This window comes from Denticeps clupeoides, chromosome 1, assembly GCF_900700375.1.
Source record: "Denticeps clupeoides chromosome 1, fDenClu1.1, whole genome shotgun sequence".
Lineage (NCBI taxonomy): Eukaryota > Metazoa > Chordata > Actinopteri > Clupeiformes > Denticipitidae > Denticeps > Denticeps clupeoides.
The window spans coordinates 1,809,390-1,824,283 of NC_041707.1; the positions used below are offsets into that span (position 1 = coordinate 1,809,390).

The following is a 14,894-nucleotide window of genomic DNA, read 5'->3' on the forward strand; positions in this document are numbered from 1 at the left end:
AAAAGTTGTTACCAGTTGCACAGCGGTGGTGTCACGGTGAAACGTGTCCTCTGTATTTAGCCGTCCCCCTTGGTGAGCAGTGGGCAGCCATGATAGGCGCCCGTGTAGCAGCGTGTGGGGACGGGTCCGCTTCCTCACCCGCTAGGACCCCACTGCACCACCAACTGGGTTGGGGATGGTGTTGGATGTTGTCATCACAGGTGGAGATGAAGCTGGCGATTTCAGGATTTCTGACTGGTTTTCCAGTCTAGTGTTCGTATAAAACGTTCTCCGTTGTTGTCCCTGGCTGGTGGAACAACCTGCCCTCCTCCACACGACTAGCCGAGACTATCACCACTTTTAAGAAGCAGGTGAAAACCCTCTTATTCAAAAAATATTACAGACAAATCTAACACTTACACATACACATGCGTACACATTGCACAAACAATACAAAAAATGTATAAATACATTATAATTTTTCTTCGTCTAGCACCTAACAATCTCTGAGCATGCTCCTCGCTGACAAGTTCGGCCTTATCAGGGCTCTTAGTTTGTAAACTCAATATTCTATAGAAATCGAACGAGAATTGCTGGTGTCTTCCTCTTGTAAGTCGCTTTGGATAAAAGCGTCTGCTAAATAAAGTAAAGTAAAGTAAAATGATGATAATTGTGTATTACTCTTCATTTACTAGGATTTACATGATGTTCTTGACCTTCAGATAGGGCCAGTTCCCTGCATCTCGCCTGAGTTCCCTGTGGTCCCCATTCTACTGGACTCCATCAAGCAGGAACATCTCAAGGTACGTCTCAGAAGCTTCTCCTCACCCCAGAGGCTGATCTGCTTTTGTCTCAGGTTTATCCTGGCAGGGTCCTTTGAACTGCAATGTCATACGGGATTACATTTACATTTACAGCATTTATCAGACGCCCTTATCCAGAGCGACTTACAATCAGTAGTTACAGAGACAGTCCCCCCCTGGAGCAACTTAAGGTTAAGTGTCTTGCTCAGGGACACAATGGTAGTAAGTGGGATTTGAACCCGGGTCTTCTGGTTCATAGGCGAGTGTTTTACCCACTAGGCTACTACCACCTTAATTAATTTTCAGACGCCTCCATAATCAGTCCACTTTTTTAAACGATACCTTCTGTTTTTTCTCAAAGCAGGTGAAGTAACTAGAACATTTCACACAAACTGTGCTAACAAATCTACTCCACTTCAAAATATGAATGCGTCCTCCAGTCACAAAATTACACCACGATAATTGTTCTGATTTTTCAGCAGAGGACATGAAGGACTGAGAAGGATCCAGAACCTGGTCCCAGTCTGCAGCTCCAACAGGAGACCACGTTTAAAAAAAAAAAGGAGATACGTGCAATGTGACCGCTGCTCTTCAGGTTGCCTAGCGATGTTCCACAAAGAACCAGAACCTAGAACAACAGACGCATTCTATTAAATTTGAAAGGTAATTAATGGTAATTAATGTTGACCTCTGTGTGTAATTGTTGAGTTCAGAAATGTCAAGTTATTGACCCTAATTAGCAGGTAGAATCAGTGCTTGTGTGACACAGCGGTGGTTCCGTGATGCAGCCGCTGCCGAAGGAACAGAGAGAACGTCTGAAACCGAAGGAGGTTCCCCGTTCTAATGAGTTCTGGATGGCGGAACCCTCGTGAAAACCTTTGTGTCCAGATGCTCTGAGCTCCGAACCAGTAATTACCAGAGACTCCAAATTCATTAGTAACGCTCCCGCAGAACCGAACACCGACGCCGTGCTCCAGTGAGATCCGCCGTGAGATGATTAATTTGCGTTTCACGATGCGCAGATTTACATAAATAGAAATATAATCACGTTTGGAGTGAAGACTGACAGGTTCACGTTCCTCCAAAGTGACTTACTTTAAAAAATAAAAGTTTGATATCAGAGTGTAAATGTTCCAAGCAGATTCCATACATCAGAGCAGACAGAACCGTTAACCCGGCAGATGCTCTTTTTTATTAAAGACGATGTGTGTGTGTGTGTGTGTGACTGTGATGGTGACATGATGACGTGTTTTTGTGACACTGTCCCTCGACGTGAGACCAGTCATCAGTAATCACGTCAGAGACAAAAACTCCTCTGATTGGATCTGCGGTCTGATTATTACTGAGACGAGCGATTTGAAGTGATTTGGGTGAAAAAGATCTCATTTCTCACCAGACAAATATTTTGTTAGTTTGTTACCACGGCGAATCACAAAGGTCACCATGACAACGGTGAGACTCTTTCTCAGGTATGTTCTTCAATTGTAGACGTGCTCCCAGAAGCCGACCTAAGTGTACGTTACTACCATGTGGCGCTGGAGCAGAAATGAGTCGGGTGGAACGGCGTCCATACTGGCCGCGCCCAGCTGTGACGAATGTCACAGAATTTCTCTGAAATGTTTTATTTCTATATAACTGGACTATTGTATCTCTCTCCTGACTGGAGCCTCTGCAGTCACCATAAAACCCCTCCAGATGGTCCAAAATGTGGCAGCCTCCTCATCTTCAACCAGCCGAAACACACCCACGTCCCGCCTCTTCTCACCTCTCTCCACCGGCTCCCGGTAGCTGCTCACATCGAGTTTAAATCCTTGATGTTGCCTACAGGGCTGTAAATGGAAGTTCTCCCTCTTACACCAACAGATACACTCCTGCACGCCCTCTCACATCTACACACGAAACCAGACTAAAAATTACCTCTTCACGGGGTCTCCGATCCCAATCGACTCTGTCCTCCTTCGTTGTCCCTGGCTGGTGGAACAACGAGTTTGGTTTAAAAGATGGACCGGTCTGGTAGAAGGTGGACCAGTCTGGTAGAGCTGTAATCTGGCCTCTTTAAAAGCGCAGCTTTCTGTGCGCCCTATGAGCGCTAGACTAAGAGGGAAAGGCAATGTTTGGGGAAATGAGCCATAGTCTGGCCTCCGTTTCACCTCCTCAGCATCCATTTTCAATCTTTCCCACGATGATTAAAATGCATCACCTGATGACGGTGGCCATATCAATGGATCATTTACCACGTGACCCAAGCCAACTAAAATGATAGAAATTGATTTACGAGATTTACAATGTGGATGCTGTGCTATTCGAGGGGGTCTGGCACCACAGGCCCGACTGAGCCAATCACCAGACCCCATGTGATTCCAGGCAACTCCTACCAGGCAAATGTCCTACTCGGCAACAAAACCTTCTGAGATGGATATTTTGTGGAGATTCGAGTCTTCTCCTGATTACACGGCAGCCGCTTGGCACTGAGGCTCCACCAGATGCCATGAAGTTGTTTTTCGTGAAGCTGTTTTGCGCCCTGCTGTCTGTGTTGATGAGACTGTCTGCGTAAGTGAAGTCATCTTCGCACGTTCAAATGTTCCACCATGTCTGGGGGATGGAATCGGCTGTAAATGGAAAAGAAACACTCAGCAGCGGCGGCATTATCTGAGATGAGACAGGCGGTGAACGCGGGTATGATATTCTTATCAGCGTAATGACCGTGGATGGGCTTCTAGATGGGATTGTCATGGTGCTGTATGCGCTGATGATGCTCCTCAGGCGGTTACGTCCCACCGCGCCAGCATCTTCTCCCTTCCTCCAAACGCCTGGAGGGCTTCCAGCAAGGTGTCAGCTGGAAGAGTGATGATGGGGCAATGTGCGTCTCCTTCTGTTACCTGAGCAACACACCGTCCAGCCATCATTTGTCACATGATGATAAGAGTCCATCTGCTCTCACAGAGACCCTGGAGGTTTTAAAGTTATATTGTTCTGCATTCTTCTGGGGTGTGCTGAGGGAACTGGAGCTTCGCCCTCCCCCATATCTAAATAATAATAATAATAATTATAATTTCTGACTCAATTATTATTGGCGAGATTGGGTGGTGCGCGACGTTCTGGGAGCGGGGTTGGTGGTATGATGCTAACGGTGGGAAAACTGATGAAGGAAGCAGGTATCAGCTCCTGATCAGAATGCAACTTCCCAGGAGCTTCTGCCCACTAGCAGGATGTCTGGGTGACGCTGTGCTGAAGTTGGTCGAAAGTCTCAGGAGTTGCTGGTTGATACAAGATTTCTGCAGTTTCTGGTTGGGCTCCGTTGTTCTGGAAGAACACCTCTACTGTCTGTCTTTTTGGTCTCTGTGGGTGGTGGATGTTCCCCGTCCCACCCAGCCAGATTGAGAAGTGTGACGCAGCGCAGCACCCAGTGCTCACGGTAAAATGTGTCCTCTGTATTTAACCATCACCCTTGGTGAGCAGCGGGGAGCCGTGACAGGCGCCCGGGGAGCAGTGTGTGGGGACGGTACCTTCATCAAGGGGACCTCAGTGGCACCCACAACCTTCTGATTACGGGGCCGCTTCCTGATGAAGGGCGGCTTCCCATGTTGTTGCGTGTTTCCTCCGGGTTCTCCGGTTTCCTTCCACGGTGGGTTGGCGAGGTGTGAGTGGGGATGGAAAGTGAGAGAGCAAGTGTTTATACGTGATACCGCGTAAACGTGTAACGGATGGATGTTGCGAGGACGGTAGCAGCCAAGTGGTTAACACCCCCAGATTCCAACCCACCTTACTGGCACTTACTGTCCCTGAGCAAGACACTTAACCCTGAGTGTCTCCAGGGGGGGACTGTCCCTGTCACTACAGATCGTATGGCGCTCTGGATAAGGGCGCCTGGTAAACATATGTAATATATGTAAATTCCGGTGGCAGGTGAGTCTCGCTGTCTAATATTCGCGTTCAGGCACATCCACCCACTGGCAGATGAGACGTTAGAGAACGGGAGGCTTATCTTACTTGGCTGAGCTGGATTTCGTGACTTCATGACTTCAGCCAAGCCAGGAACAACCAACTGCCGCATTCCTGTGTCACCTGATCCAAAACCATGACAACACCGCGGTAATGTTGACGAGGTGTGGGAGGGAAAGAGTGGCACATGAGAAGTTGAAGAGGTGAAGAGGAGCGTCGGGTATTCATGAGGGGCTGAGGGGAAGATTTTGGACGGAAGTGGGAGACACAGCAATTCAAGTTCAAGTTCAAGTTCAAGTAAACTTTATTGTCATCTCTTCTATATATTGAGCAGATATACAGAGAGACGAGAAGACGTGGCTCCAGTTTACACAGGGCAACATAAAAGTAGACAACAAAAAACAGATGCGGCACATGAAATACAATATATAAATAAATAAGATACAAAATATACATTTTTGCTAAAAATGAAGTGTTAAAAAGTGACCAGTGATATATATACATGTTTAGACTGTGCAAATAAACAACAGTAGTGATAGTACAGTTATTGGTTTCAGTGCAACATGAAGAGGTAGTCCGTATTGCAGCGTGTGCTTAATTGCAGCAATGAGGTATAAAGTGCAGAGGTGCAACAGAGTTAGTCCACAGTGCACAGAGTGTGTGTGGGGGGAAGTATGAGTGCAATTGGCAGGCATCTTGCCGGACAACGTCCATGTCCAGCCGGAATGACCGTGAAGTGAAGTGATTGTCACATGTGATACACAGCAGCACAAATTTGTCCTCGGCATTTAACCCATCACCCTGAGTGAGCAGTGGGCACCATGACAGGCGCCCGGGGAGCAGTGTGTGGGGATGGTGCTTTGCTCAGTGGCACCTCAGTGGCACCTTGGCGGATCGGGAATCGAACCAGCAACCTTCTGATTACGGGGCCGCTTCCTTAACCGCTAGGCCACCACTGCCCCAAATTTTTTGAGGACACCAACCATGAAGGGACTCGAACCCTGAATCTTCTGATCCGAAGTCAGACGCCTTATCCATTAGGCCACATGGTCTTTTGTACAATGTACAATGAGGACAATATTCTGGATGAAGCCGAGGAGAAAAGGACCTGGTTCTGTAGGGTGTGGTAAACGACACAGAACCAGCAGATTTTGTCCTACGTCCCCATCACCATGCTTGTGCAGGACAATTTTGGGCTGAACGTACAGTGGGAACGAGTCCCTCGGTGAGGCGAGACACAATAGCTTGCAGGATGAAATAAAATAGATTATTTCAACTTCACACGTGCTCCTTACAGACGGTGGACATAAAAAAGAAGAGAAATAATAAACGACTATCACTCTCTCCAGCGCCTGCCTGGAATAAGAAAGCAGCAGCAGCGGCAGCAGCGGCAGCGTTCTCAGCGCGGGACGTCGGCGAGGCGCAGACGCCAGGAGAGCAGCGTGTAATCTGCATGAAGCGCTTCAGATTATGTTAGAAATAGGCCACTGCCTGCAGGATGCGGCATGAATACCGCCGTACATTCATCACATTCCACTCCAGCACCTCCGGGCCGGTTCCGCCGCATCCGGCCCGTCGCCACCATCTGTCGCGGGGTGCGAATTTTAATTACAGAACTTGATTCAGAGACAGTAAAAAACTGAATACACAGCTACTGTATGAGCGCAACTGTTCCGCACTCCTGCTAGCCGGGAAGAGACCTGAAAAGGTCCAATGTTTCAAAAATCTCCATTTTTGGTAGTAGCCTAGCCAGAAGACCCAGGTTCAAATCCCACTTACTGGCAAGACACTTAACCCTGAGTGTCTCCAGGGGGGGACTGTCCCTGTGAATACTGGTTGTAAGTCACTCTGGATAAGGGCGTCTGGTAAATGCTGTAAATTTCTGTCGCTTTAGTGTAGTCGGGTTGGGCTCGGGTCGAGTCGATGGTAAACAATGGTATCCTTTCCGTTTGATTGGCTGATTATAAATTGCTTTCAGTCAAAATGGCAAAAATGTTGCAAATTAGTTTTATTAAATGTGAATTTTTTGCGATCCTCGTCCGCCGTCGTCTGGCGATGCGTTTTAATATTCGTCCATCACATTTTAAACCTGCACATTTCCTTTCCCTCCTAGTCGAGCGCTCGTAGCGCACGCATTACGCTTTAAACGTGCGTTTTTTACGCTTGGAAACCACAGGGAGAAGCTACATAATCAACAGACCTGGGACCTGTGACGCTTTGTCATCTGATGTAACGGGCTTCATCTTACAGATACAAGCAGAGAATATGTGTTCAGTTCACACAATTACTCCAGAATACAGGAGCTGTTACGCAGGTTCTGAGGTCAAATAATCATTCAGATGTGGATGGCCGAGATAATTAATATTAATATTAACATTAAGAATTAAACTGTCTACCGACCAAATATAAGATGACAACGGCCATTTCTCCAAAGCTATTATACCGTATTAAAAAATATTCGATTTGGCTTTATTGCCGTTTTCGACCAGGAGTGTGAAACAGCACCATCAGGGGAGCGATGCAGTGTTCGGGGTACATGGATCATGACCAGTGTTTGCAGACACTTCGTCAGAAATAATTCATTATTCACATTGCTTACAGCCCATATTGATGTAACTATAACATATGGTTCCACCCTGTGATGAAGCAACATCACGCAGCATGCGCTGCCAGGTGGCTGATATTTTGTCAGATCGCGTTAGCATATTTTATACCGCCGATAAACAAGTTCAAACATGATGTTTGAGGGCACAAAGATGTCGAAAGTCTCGGCAACAGGATTTGGGGAAAGGTGCAGAAACCTTCCCGGCATCCTGACCTTCATCAGGAAGCCGCCCCGTAATCAGAAGCTTGCTGGTTCAAACCCCGACCCGCCAAGGTGCCACTGAGGTCCCCTTGATGAAGGTACCGTCCCCACACGCTGCTCCCCGGGCGCCTGTCATCGCTGCCAACTGCTCACCGAGAGTGATGGTTAAATACAGAGGACACGTTTCACCGTGAGCACTGGGTGCTGCGCTGCGTCACACTTTTCAATCTGGCTGGCTGGGACGGGGAACATCCTCCACCCACAGAGACCAAAGACAGACATGTTCTTCCAGAACAACGGTGTTGTTTCAACCAGCAACTCCTGAGACTTTCGACCAAGTGAAGTGATTGTCACATGTGATACACAGCAGCACAGCACACGGTGCACACAGTGAAATTTGTCCTCTGCATTTAACCCATCACCCTGAGTGAGCAGTGGGCAGCCATGACCGGCGCCCGGGGAGCAGTGTGTGGGGACGGTGCTTTGCTCAGTGGCACCTCAGTGGTACCTTGGCGGATCGGGATTCGAACCGGCAACCTTCTGATTACGGGGCCGCTTCCTTAACCGCTAGGCCACCACTGCCCCACTGATCTGATCAGGGAGAAGATCTGATCTGATACCTGCTTCCATCATCAGTTTTCCCACCGTTAGCATCATACCACCAACCCCGCTCCCAGAACGTCGCGCACCACCCAACCTCGCCAGGAAACCATCCGCCTGAAAAGTTCCTTCCAAGTAGTTAAAATGTCAGGTCTACTTTCAACCAATCACTTCCTGCCTGCTGGAAACACACACACACACACACACACACACACACACACACACACACACACACACACACACAACTGACCTCTTTAAGATTGAGCGAATTTTAAAGTTTTCCTAGTGGAAGAGTTTAAAGGTTCAACATAAGCAGGCAGTAAAATGACTTCAGTAGCATTGTAATGAGCCCCCATCACACACACACACACACACACACACACACATACACTGACACTGTGCAGTGGAGGAGTCTACTGACATTGAGAATAATGGCAAAATAAAAAGGCTGTGATAAAGGTAATTTAACATAGCTGAGTCTCTCCCTCCCTCTCTCTCTCTCACACACACACACTGTCTAGTAAATGATTTCGGGCCCTCTTGCTGCCCTTTAGTCGGGGCGATGAAGGCGCCTTTTTCTCCTCGGTGTTTAGCTGCGTGAGGGCCCTGCCGTGGCCTTTCCTGCCCTCGCTTCACCCGGCCACGCGATGACGAATGGCCTGCCTACGCCCCGCAATCTCAGAAACGCCAGGCGGAACGCGGCACAAGTGGAGGGCAGGAGCACGAGAACCCGGCTCCTGTTTACCAAGACCAACAACAAAGGGCAGATAACTCTGTTCTCACTCAGAACCCGTAAAACTGCCGCCTTCCACCCGAACCGGAGCCTCGTCAGCAGGAAACAGAAATATTCCTGATAAAATGAAATATGAAGAGACATTTTAGTCTAGTTTTTATTTTGTAAACCATGTTTACATTTACAGCATTTACCAGACGCACTTATCCAGAGCGACTTACAATCAGTAGTTACAGGGACAGTCCCCCCCTGGAGACACTCAGGGACACGATGGTAGTAAGTGGGATTTGAACCTGGGTCTTCTGGTCCGCTAGGTTACTACCACCATGTACCACCCAGGATGTTTAGTCTTGTTTTTCAATATTACATGATATATTTTGTTATAGTTATCGTCACATGACCAGCGTTTACTTCTCATCTCGTTTTCATGAAGGTTTGTTGACGAAGATATTTGGTCAAAAATTTGGTTGACAAGAACAACACCAGCTGGACCTGATGCCGAAATCATCAAGAAGCAACAGCGGACCTCCTGACATTCCATTCCATTCACAGCAGCACGCGTTAAAAATGGATTTAATAGAACAAACACAGACAAGATGGCGGCTTATTATCGTTCCAGAATGCAGTCGTATATACTCAAAAAGAGCGTTATTCTGGATTTCTTTCCCCCGCTGGAGCCTGGACCTGCGTGGCATCAATTTGTTACCATGGGAACGTACTCTGCTGATTTGCATAAGAAAAAGAAAATTAATAGTTAAATGATCAAATGATGGCAATTTTGGACAATGCTGTCTATTAATTCATGTATTTAGGTCAGAGGGTTCTGGACAATGTCACAGCACAAAGGGATGAAATGATGAAAAATCATCATCATCATCATCATCTTCATCAGTGTTGCGATGGTGTGGAAGAGAATGAAGATCAACTTTCAGCTCCTCACTCACGTTCAGCACACAGAGGAATTCCAGCTCCTGCTGGCAATTTATTCTTCCCTCCTTCCGCATCCTCCGCCGTTCCATCCGGAGGTTTACCGGGAGAAATGTGATGTGCAGAGGCGGGGCTGGAGGCTCCACCCTCACATGGCGGTGGGAGTAAAATGGACCAGAGAGGAGCATACACACACACACGACTGATTAATAAAGCGTGTGTGTGTGTGTGTGTGTGTTTCCAGCCATTTAGCCCCTCGCCTGCCGTTAACGTCAGCAGCCATTCATCTCAGCAGGCTCTGAAAGGCTGCAGCCATGTTTCATCCCGCGCCGCGCCGTGCCGCGCCCTCCTCGCTCTAAAAGATGGCCTCCTGTCAGCAGACATGCCTCCCCGATGTGTGTGTGTGTGTGTGTGTGTGTGTCGGAGCAAGGATGGCGATTTGTTTATCTGCCAGCAGGTTAAAAAAGAAACAGAAACTTTTTCAAAGGTCCGCGGTGAGCGTTATGAGCTGGAACTTTCTTCAGAATTCACCATAACTCATCAGGAACGTCCTCCAACACCCTCCTATGCTGGTCCTAACATGGAAATCAGATGATGAGAGGAGTTCTTCTCACATTGGAGCCTTCTTCCCTGCTCTTCCTGCTCTGGGTGTGGAACTTTAATCCTCTGAAAGCCTGTTCATCATAATCTGCGTTAAAGAGCCGACTTTTCACATCACGTCTCTTCGGGAATCGTTTATGTCTCAGATTGGATCCATTCAAAGACTCCGGGCAGGGAGGACCGGGCTGGAGGTGGACATTCATATCAGACGACAGGCAGCAGGCGTGTGAGGGCTCCAGTACAGTAGCTCCTCGCGGCCGGTGCGGATTGACATTCCGGTGAAACGCCGGCAGTTGCTTTAATCAGCTTTAATCCCGACGCGTGCGGCTGTGGAGGGAACCGTTGCGGGTGATGGGGGCAGCAGACCAGGCGAGGCGCTCGGGGGGCGCGTTTTCATTTGCATACTCATCTTCAACCTTTATGAAAGATAGAAAAGGAGGAAAAAAATCAATTTGAATCCCCATTTGCCTTGGCCTACCCCATAAATCCATAAACGTGTTCATAATGCTACAAGTTTTTAATGCTGGACAGATCTGCCCCTGCAGAGTTGACTGGTCTTATCAGTTGGACCAGAGTTCTGACTGCTGACAGCCGGGGTTGAAGGTCAAACATAGGTGCATTGCCACACGGGCTCTCCTCCTTCTTACCAAGAACGTGGTGAACGTGCAGCATGGCCCCACTGAGCTCTTTGCAACGAGGGGTTTACACCCAGCCTGAGAATAGAAGAGATCGATCTCATTATGAAATTTTCAGTTCTGACTGCAAAATTGTATTCAAAACTGGCAATGGTGGACACCCCAGCCTGAAGGACCTCAGGCGATATTGCCATGGCATTGTGGTCATCAAAGTTATTCCTGATTATTTTAACCTATGGAGCAACATCTTGTGAAAAGTTCATTTATTTCTAATGAAACTAAGGCCCCGTCCAGATGAAAATGCTTTTCTCCAAAACGTGTTTCTAAGGAGCGTTATCTGTTATGGGGCAGTGGTGGCCTAGCGGTTAAGGATGCGGCCCCGTAATCAGAAGGTTGCGGGTTCGAATCCCGATCCGCCAAGGTGCCACTGAGGTGCCACTGAGCAAAGCACCTGTCATGGCTGCCCACTGCTCACTCAGGGTGATGGTCAAATACAGAGGACAAATTTCACTGTGTGCACCATGTACTGTGCTGCTGTGTATCACATGTGACAATCACTTCACTTTACTTTTACTTTAGGTTGGAGGTTGGGTCCCCTGATGAGTTATGTGACATTAACACATCAGCGTTTCACACAAAAAAGCAGCTTTGCCGTCCACCCATGTGGACACAAGGCCGGATTGAATAGAAATGTTACCGTTTTGGAGAAAAACGTTCTTGTGTGGACGGGCCCAGAATCACTGCAACCCCATTACTGAACACAGGTACTGAAATAATGATTAACTCCACAAAACCCAGCCGTCTTAAACTTATTTCTAAATCTCCTTTTCTCCAAACCCTTATTGTGCACACATCTACACACCTCATAACCACAGGCTTGTTGGATCCCAGGTGGAAATGTGGTTGTGCTGCCAGGACATTGTGACGGGGTCAGGCTGGCTGTCTCTGTCCTCCTGGAAGATCAGAAAGGCCGTCCATATCACTCACAGCCATTAGGAATTTGAAGCTGCAGAGGAGTGATATGTGCCTCAAACCCCTTATCCTCTCAACACACTCCAACACTCATTTATTCATCTGAGATGACACACATTTTCATTATATATATATATATATGTGTGTGTGTGTGTGTGTGTGTTTGCTTGCCCCTGGCAGCGTCTGAACACTTTCTGTTAGGATTTTTAGCACCACGATCCCGTCCAGATATCATATTTTGCACATTTATTCTGTCTTTTCTGCTCCTGCCTGGTCTCCAGCTCTCCCTCTCACGGTGTCACAGCTGAACGTCTTCAGTCCCTGTCTGGTCACATGATATCGCCCGAGGAATAAAACAGGGACATTTCAAATATTAATGAAGCTCTGCATCGTGCTGCCGGACTTCCTGGCTCCTCTGTTCCGATAATCCTGAATCATCTGACCCCATCCTCTCAACAGCAGAGAGAGTTTAGCAAATACAGCAATTATTCTAATACACTTTAATTGAAATGATCTAGTAGCAGCAGCAGCGTTACTGGGGTGTAAACTGCAATATACTACAGACCATCTTCTTCAATACATCATTACGAATTCTTCTCTAGCTGGATATTAAATGAAGAAGAGACTTTTCTGCTTGCTTCTTATTCCAGCACCACCACAGACGTCCAGGGCAGTGGTGGCCTAGCGGTTAAGGAAGCGGCCCCGTAATCAGAAGGTTGCAGGTTCGAATCCCGATCCGCCAAGGTACCACTGAGGTGCCACTGAGCAAAGCACCATCCCCACACACTGCTCCCCGGGCGCCGGTCAAGGCTGCCCACTGCTCACTCAGGGTGATGGGTTAAATGCAGAGGACAAATTTCACTGTGTGCACCATGTGCTGTGCTGCTGTGTATCACATGTGACAATCACTTCACTTTCACATTTACAAACCCTGTGTTCATAGAACAATTATTATTTACTTTCATTCACGTGCAGAAGAATAACTGGGGAAGCAACGATGGGTGTAAAAAAAACAGACGTCAAAGTTCAACCTGGCCTGTGTGCAGATTAGCCTCCATCTGGTCTGGTGTGGTCTATCATCCTGAACCATGAGCTTCAGCCACGTGGTGCTTATTCTTCACACCAAATGTCATTTTAAATATATGCCAGACGAAGCCACATGAACCTTCCTTTGATCCCAACAATATTTGGTCTTATAAATTAACATTGTCAAAAAATTCAATTTTCAGATACTGGTCAATACTAAAAATAGTGGTTGGCTGCATGATCAGAGCAGACGTTCAAAGGAGAAGCCCGGCGTACCAGCCCTTTATGTCAGTATGGAACTCTGGCTACTCGTTCAAATGTTCCATGTAGCACCAGGTTCCGGGGAAACGTCGTTTCGCTCCACTTAGTACCGTCTAAAATGCATGTGGCTGAAAATACAATAAAGCTCAACTTCAGCTTCAGTAGCACAACTTGGTGAATTAATCCTCCTGGAGGAATTTAAGAATTCGGTTCCTGGAGTTCTTTGCACTTAAGTAAATGATGAAAAAGTTTCTACTTGGCTGCTGTGTGAGCGGATGAGTTCGCGTGTTCTTATTTCACCTCCCCTGCGCGATGTTGACCCCAAACAGGATCTGGAGGAGTACAAGACCAAGCCGCCAAAACGGTGGTCACCTGAAGGTGCTGGGTTCTGCAGGACCCAGCTCGTAACGAGGTTCAATCATTATACGAACCAGACCAACAGGAAGAAAGCGTTCCCGTGACAATTTTACGGGATACTAGCGCATGTCCGTCCTTCCTTTCAGATTCAATCCCACTTACTACCATCGTGTCCCTGAGCAAGACACTTAACCCTGAGTGTCTCCAGGGGGGGACTGTCCCTGTAACTACTGACTGTAAGTTGCTCTGGTAAATGCTGTAAATGAAAATGTGATGCAGATGTGTTGGTTACAGGCATTGTTAAAGCGCCGCTGCATTATACTACAGGTTAAATTAAGTTGCAGTTTGTCCTCAACTACCAGTAAAGGGGCTTCATTTAGGGAATGATTTGTCTCTTCCTGAAGTGATCAGCCCCCCTTTAGAGGACACGTTGCACACGTCCTCTCAGTTTCCTTCTGTTAAAGACTCGAGCTCTGACCTGGCTGATTTGTCTGACTCGTTCCTAAATTCCCATAATTCGCTAGCAGGCCCCTGTCCTTGGTGCTGAACTGGATGCTCAATTTCCTCCAAACAAAGACTGGATCCGTCTTTGGAGAAATGCCGTTGGTTGTTGTGGATAAAGGTGACATGTCCGGCGAACAACCCCGTTCTGCGTTACTTCTTTCGGCCCGCGGCTGAAATCCGATGTGGTGCGATACTGCCGCTCCGTTCACCAGCGTCAGATTGCTGGAAAGCCAAATCAAGCCATTCCCGCGGCACCACTACTTCCAGTTGCAGTTATGGATGAACATGTCTGTGAAGGTTCTCAGTCATCCAGGTGAACTCGTCTGAAAGTTGAGTCGTGGCAACTGGACTTTCTGTAATGTGGAGTCGTTTCATTCTGCATCCACAGAACTTAGTCGATCTGACAGTTATGGGTGAACCGTTTGAAAAGCTCATTTTGGACTGCGGCTTTTATTTGCTGTGCGCGAAACACTGTGCGCCACTGAGCAAAGCCCCGTCCCCACACACTGCTCCCCGGGCGCCTGTCATGGTGCCCACTGCTCACTCAGGGTGATGGTTAAATACAGAGGACACGTTTCACTGTGTGCACCGTGTGCTGTGCTGCTGTGTATCACATGTGACAATCACTTCACTTCATTTTTTATTTTATTTTTTTTAAATGTAGTGAGACTGTATATGTGATGAACACGTCACATTAACATGCTGAAACCGGACGCTGCTCGCGAGAATGCTGGGACGGTGAAGGGGGT

General features: G+C 47.6%; 2 long non-coding RNA genes and 1 other non-coding gene across 3 annotated transcripts; 1 reads left to right on the forward strand and 2 right to left on the reverse strand.

Annotated features, from left to right (window-relative positions):
- Nucleotides 1–340: 340 nt before the first annotated feature.
- LOC114797923 (uncharacterized) lies at nt 341–1,320 on the forward strand. The gene is made up of 3 exons (XR_003751017.1): nt 341–350; nt 702–782; nt 1,262–1,320. It is a non-coding gene; the product is annotated as an uncharacterized LOC114797923 (long non-coding RNA).
- A 4,383-nt stretch (nt 1,321–5,703) lies between these two features.
- Nucleotides 5,704–5,776, reverse strand: trnar-ucg (transfer RNA arginine (anticodon UCG)). The gene has a single exon. It is a non-coding gene; the product is annotated as a tRNA-Arg (tRNA).
- A 4,945-nt stretch (nt 5,777–10,721) lies between these two features.
- LOC114792864 (uncharacterized) lies at nt 10,722–11,970 on the reverse strand. Its single transcript, XR_003750165.1, has 3 exons — nt 11,888–11,970; nt 11,038–11,103; nt 10,722–10,806 (listed from the first exon to the last, which is right to left on the reverse strand). It is a non-coding gene; the product is annotated as an uncharacterized LOC114792864 (long non-coding RNA).
- Between the last annotated feature and the right edge of the window lie 2,924 nt (nt 11,971–14,894).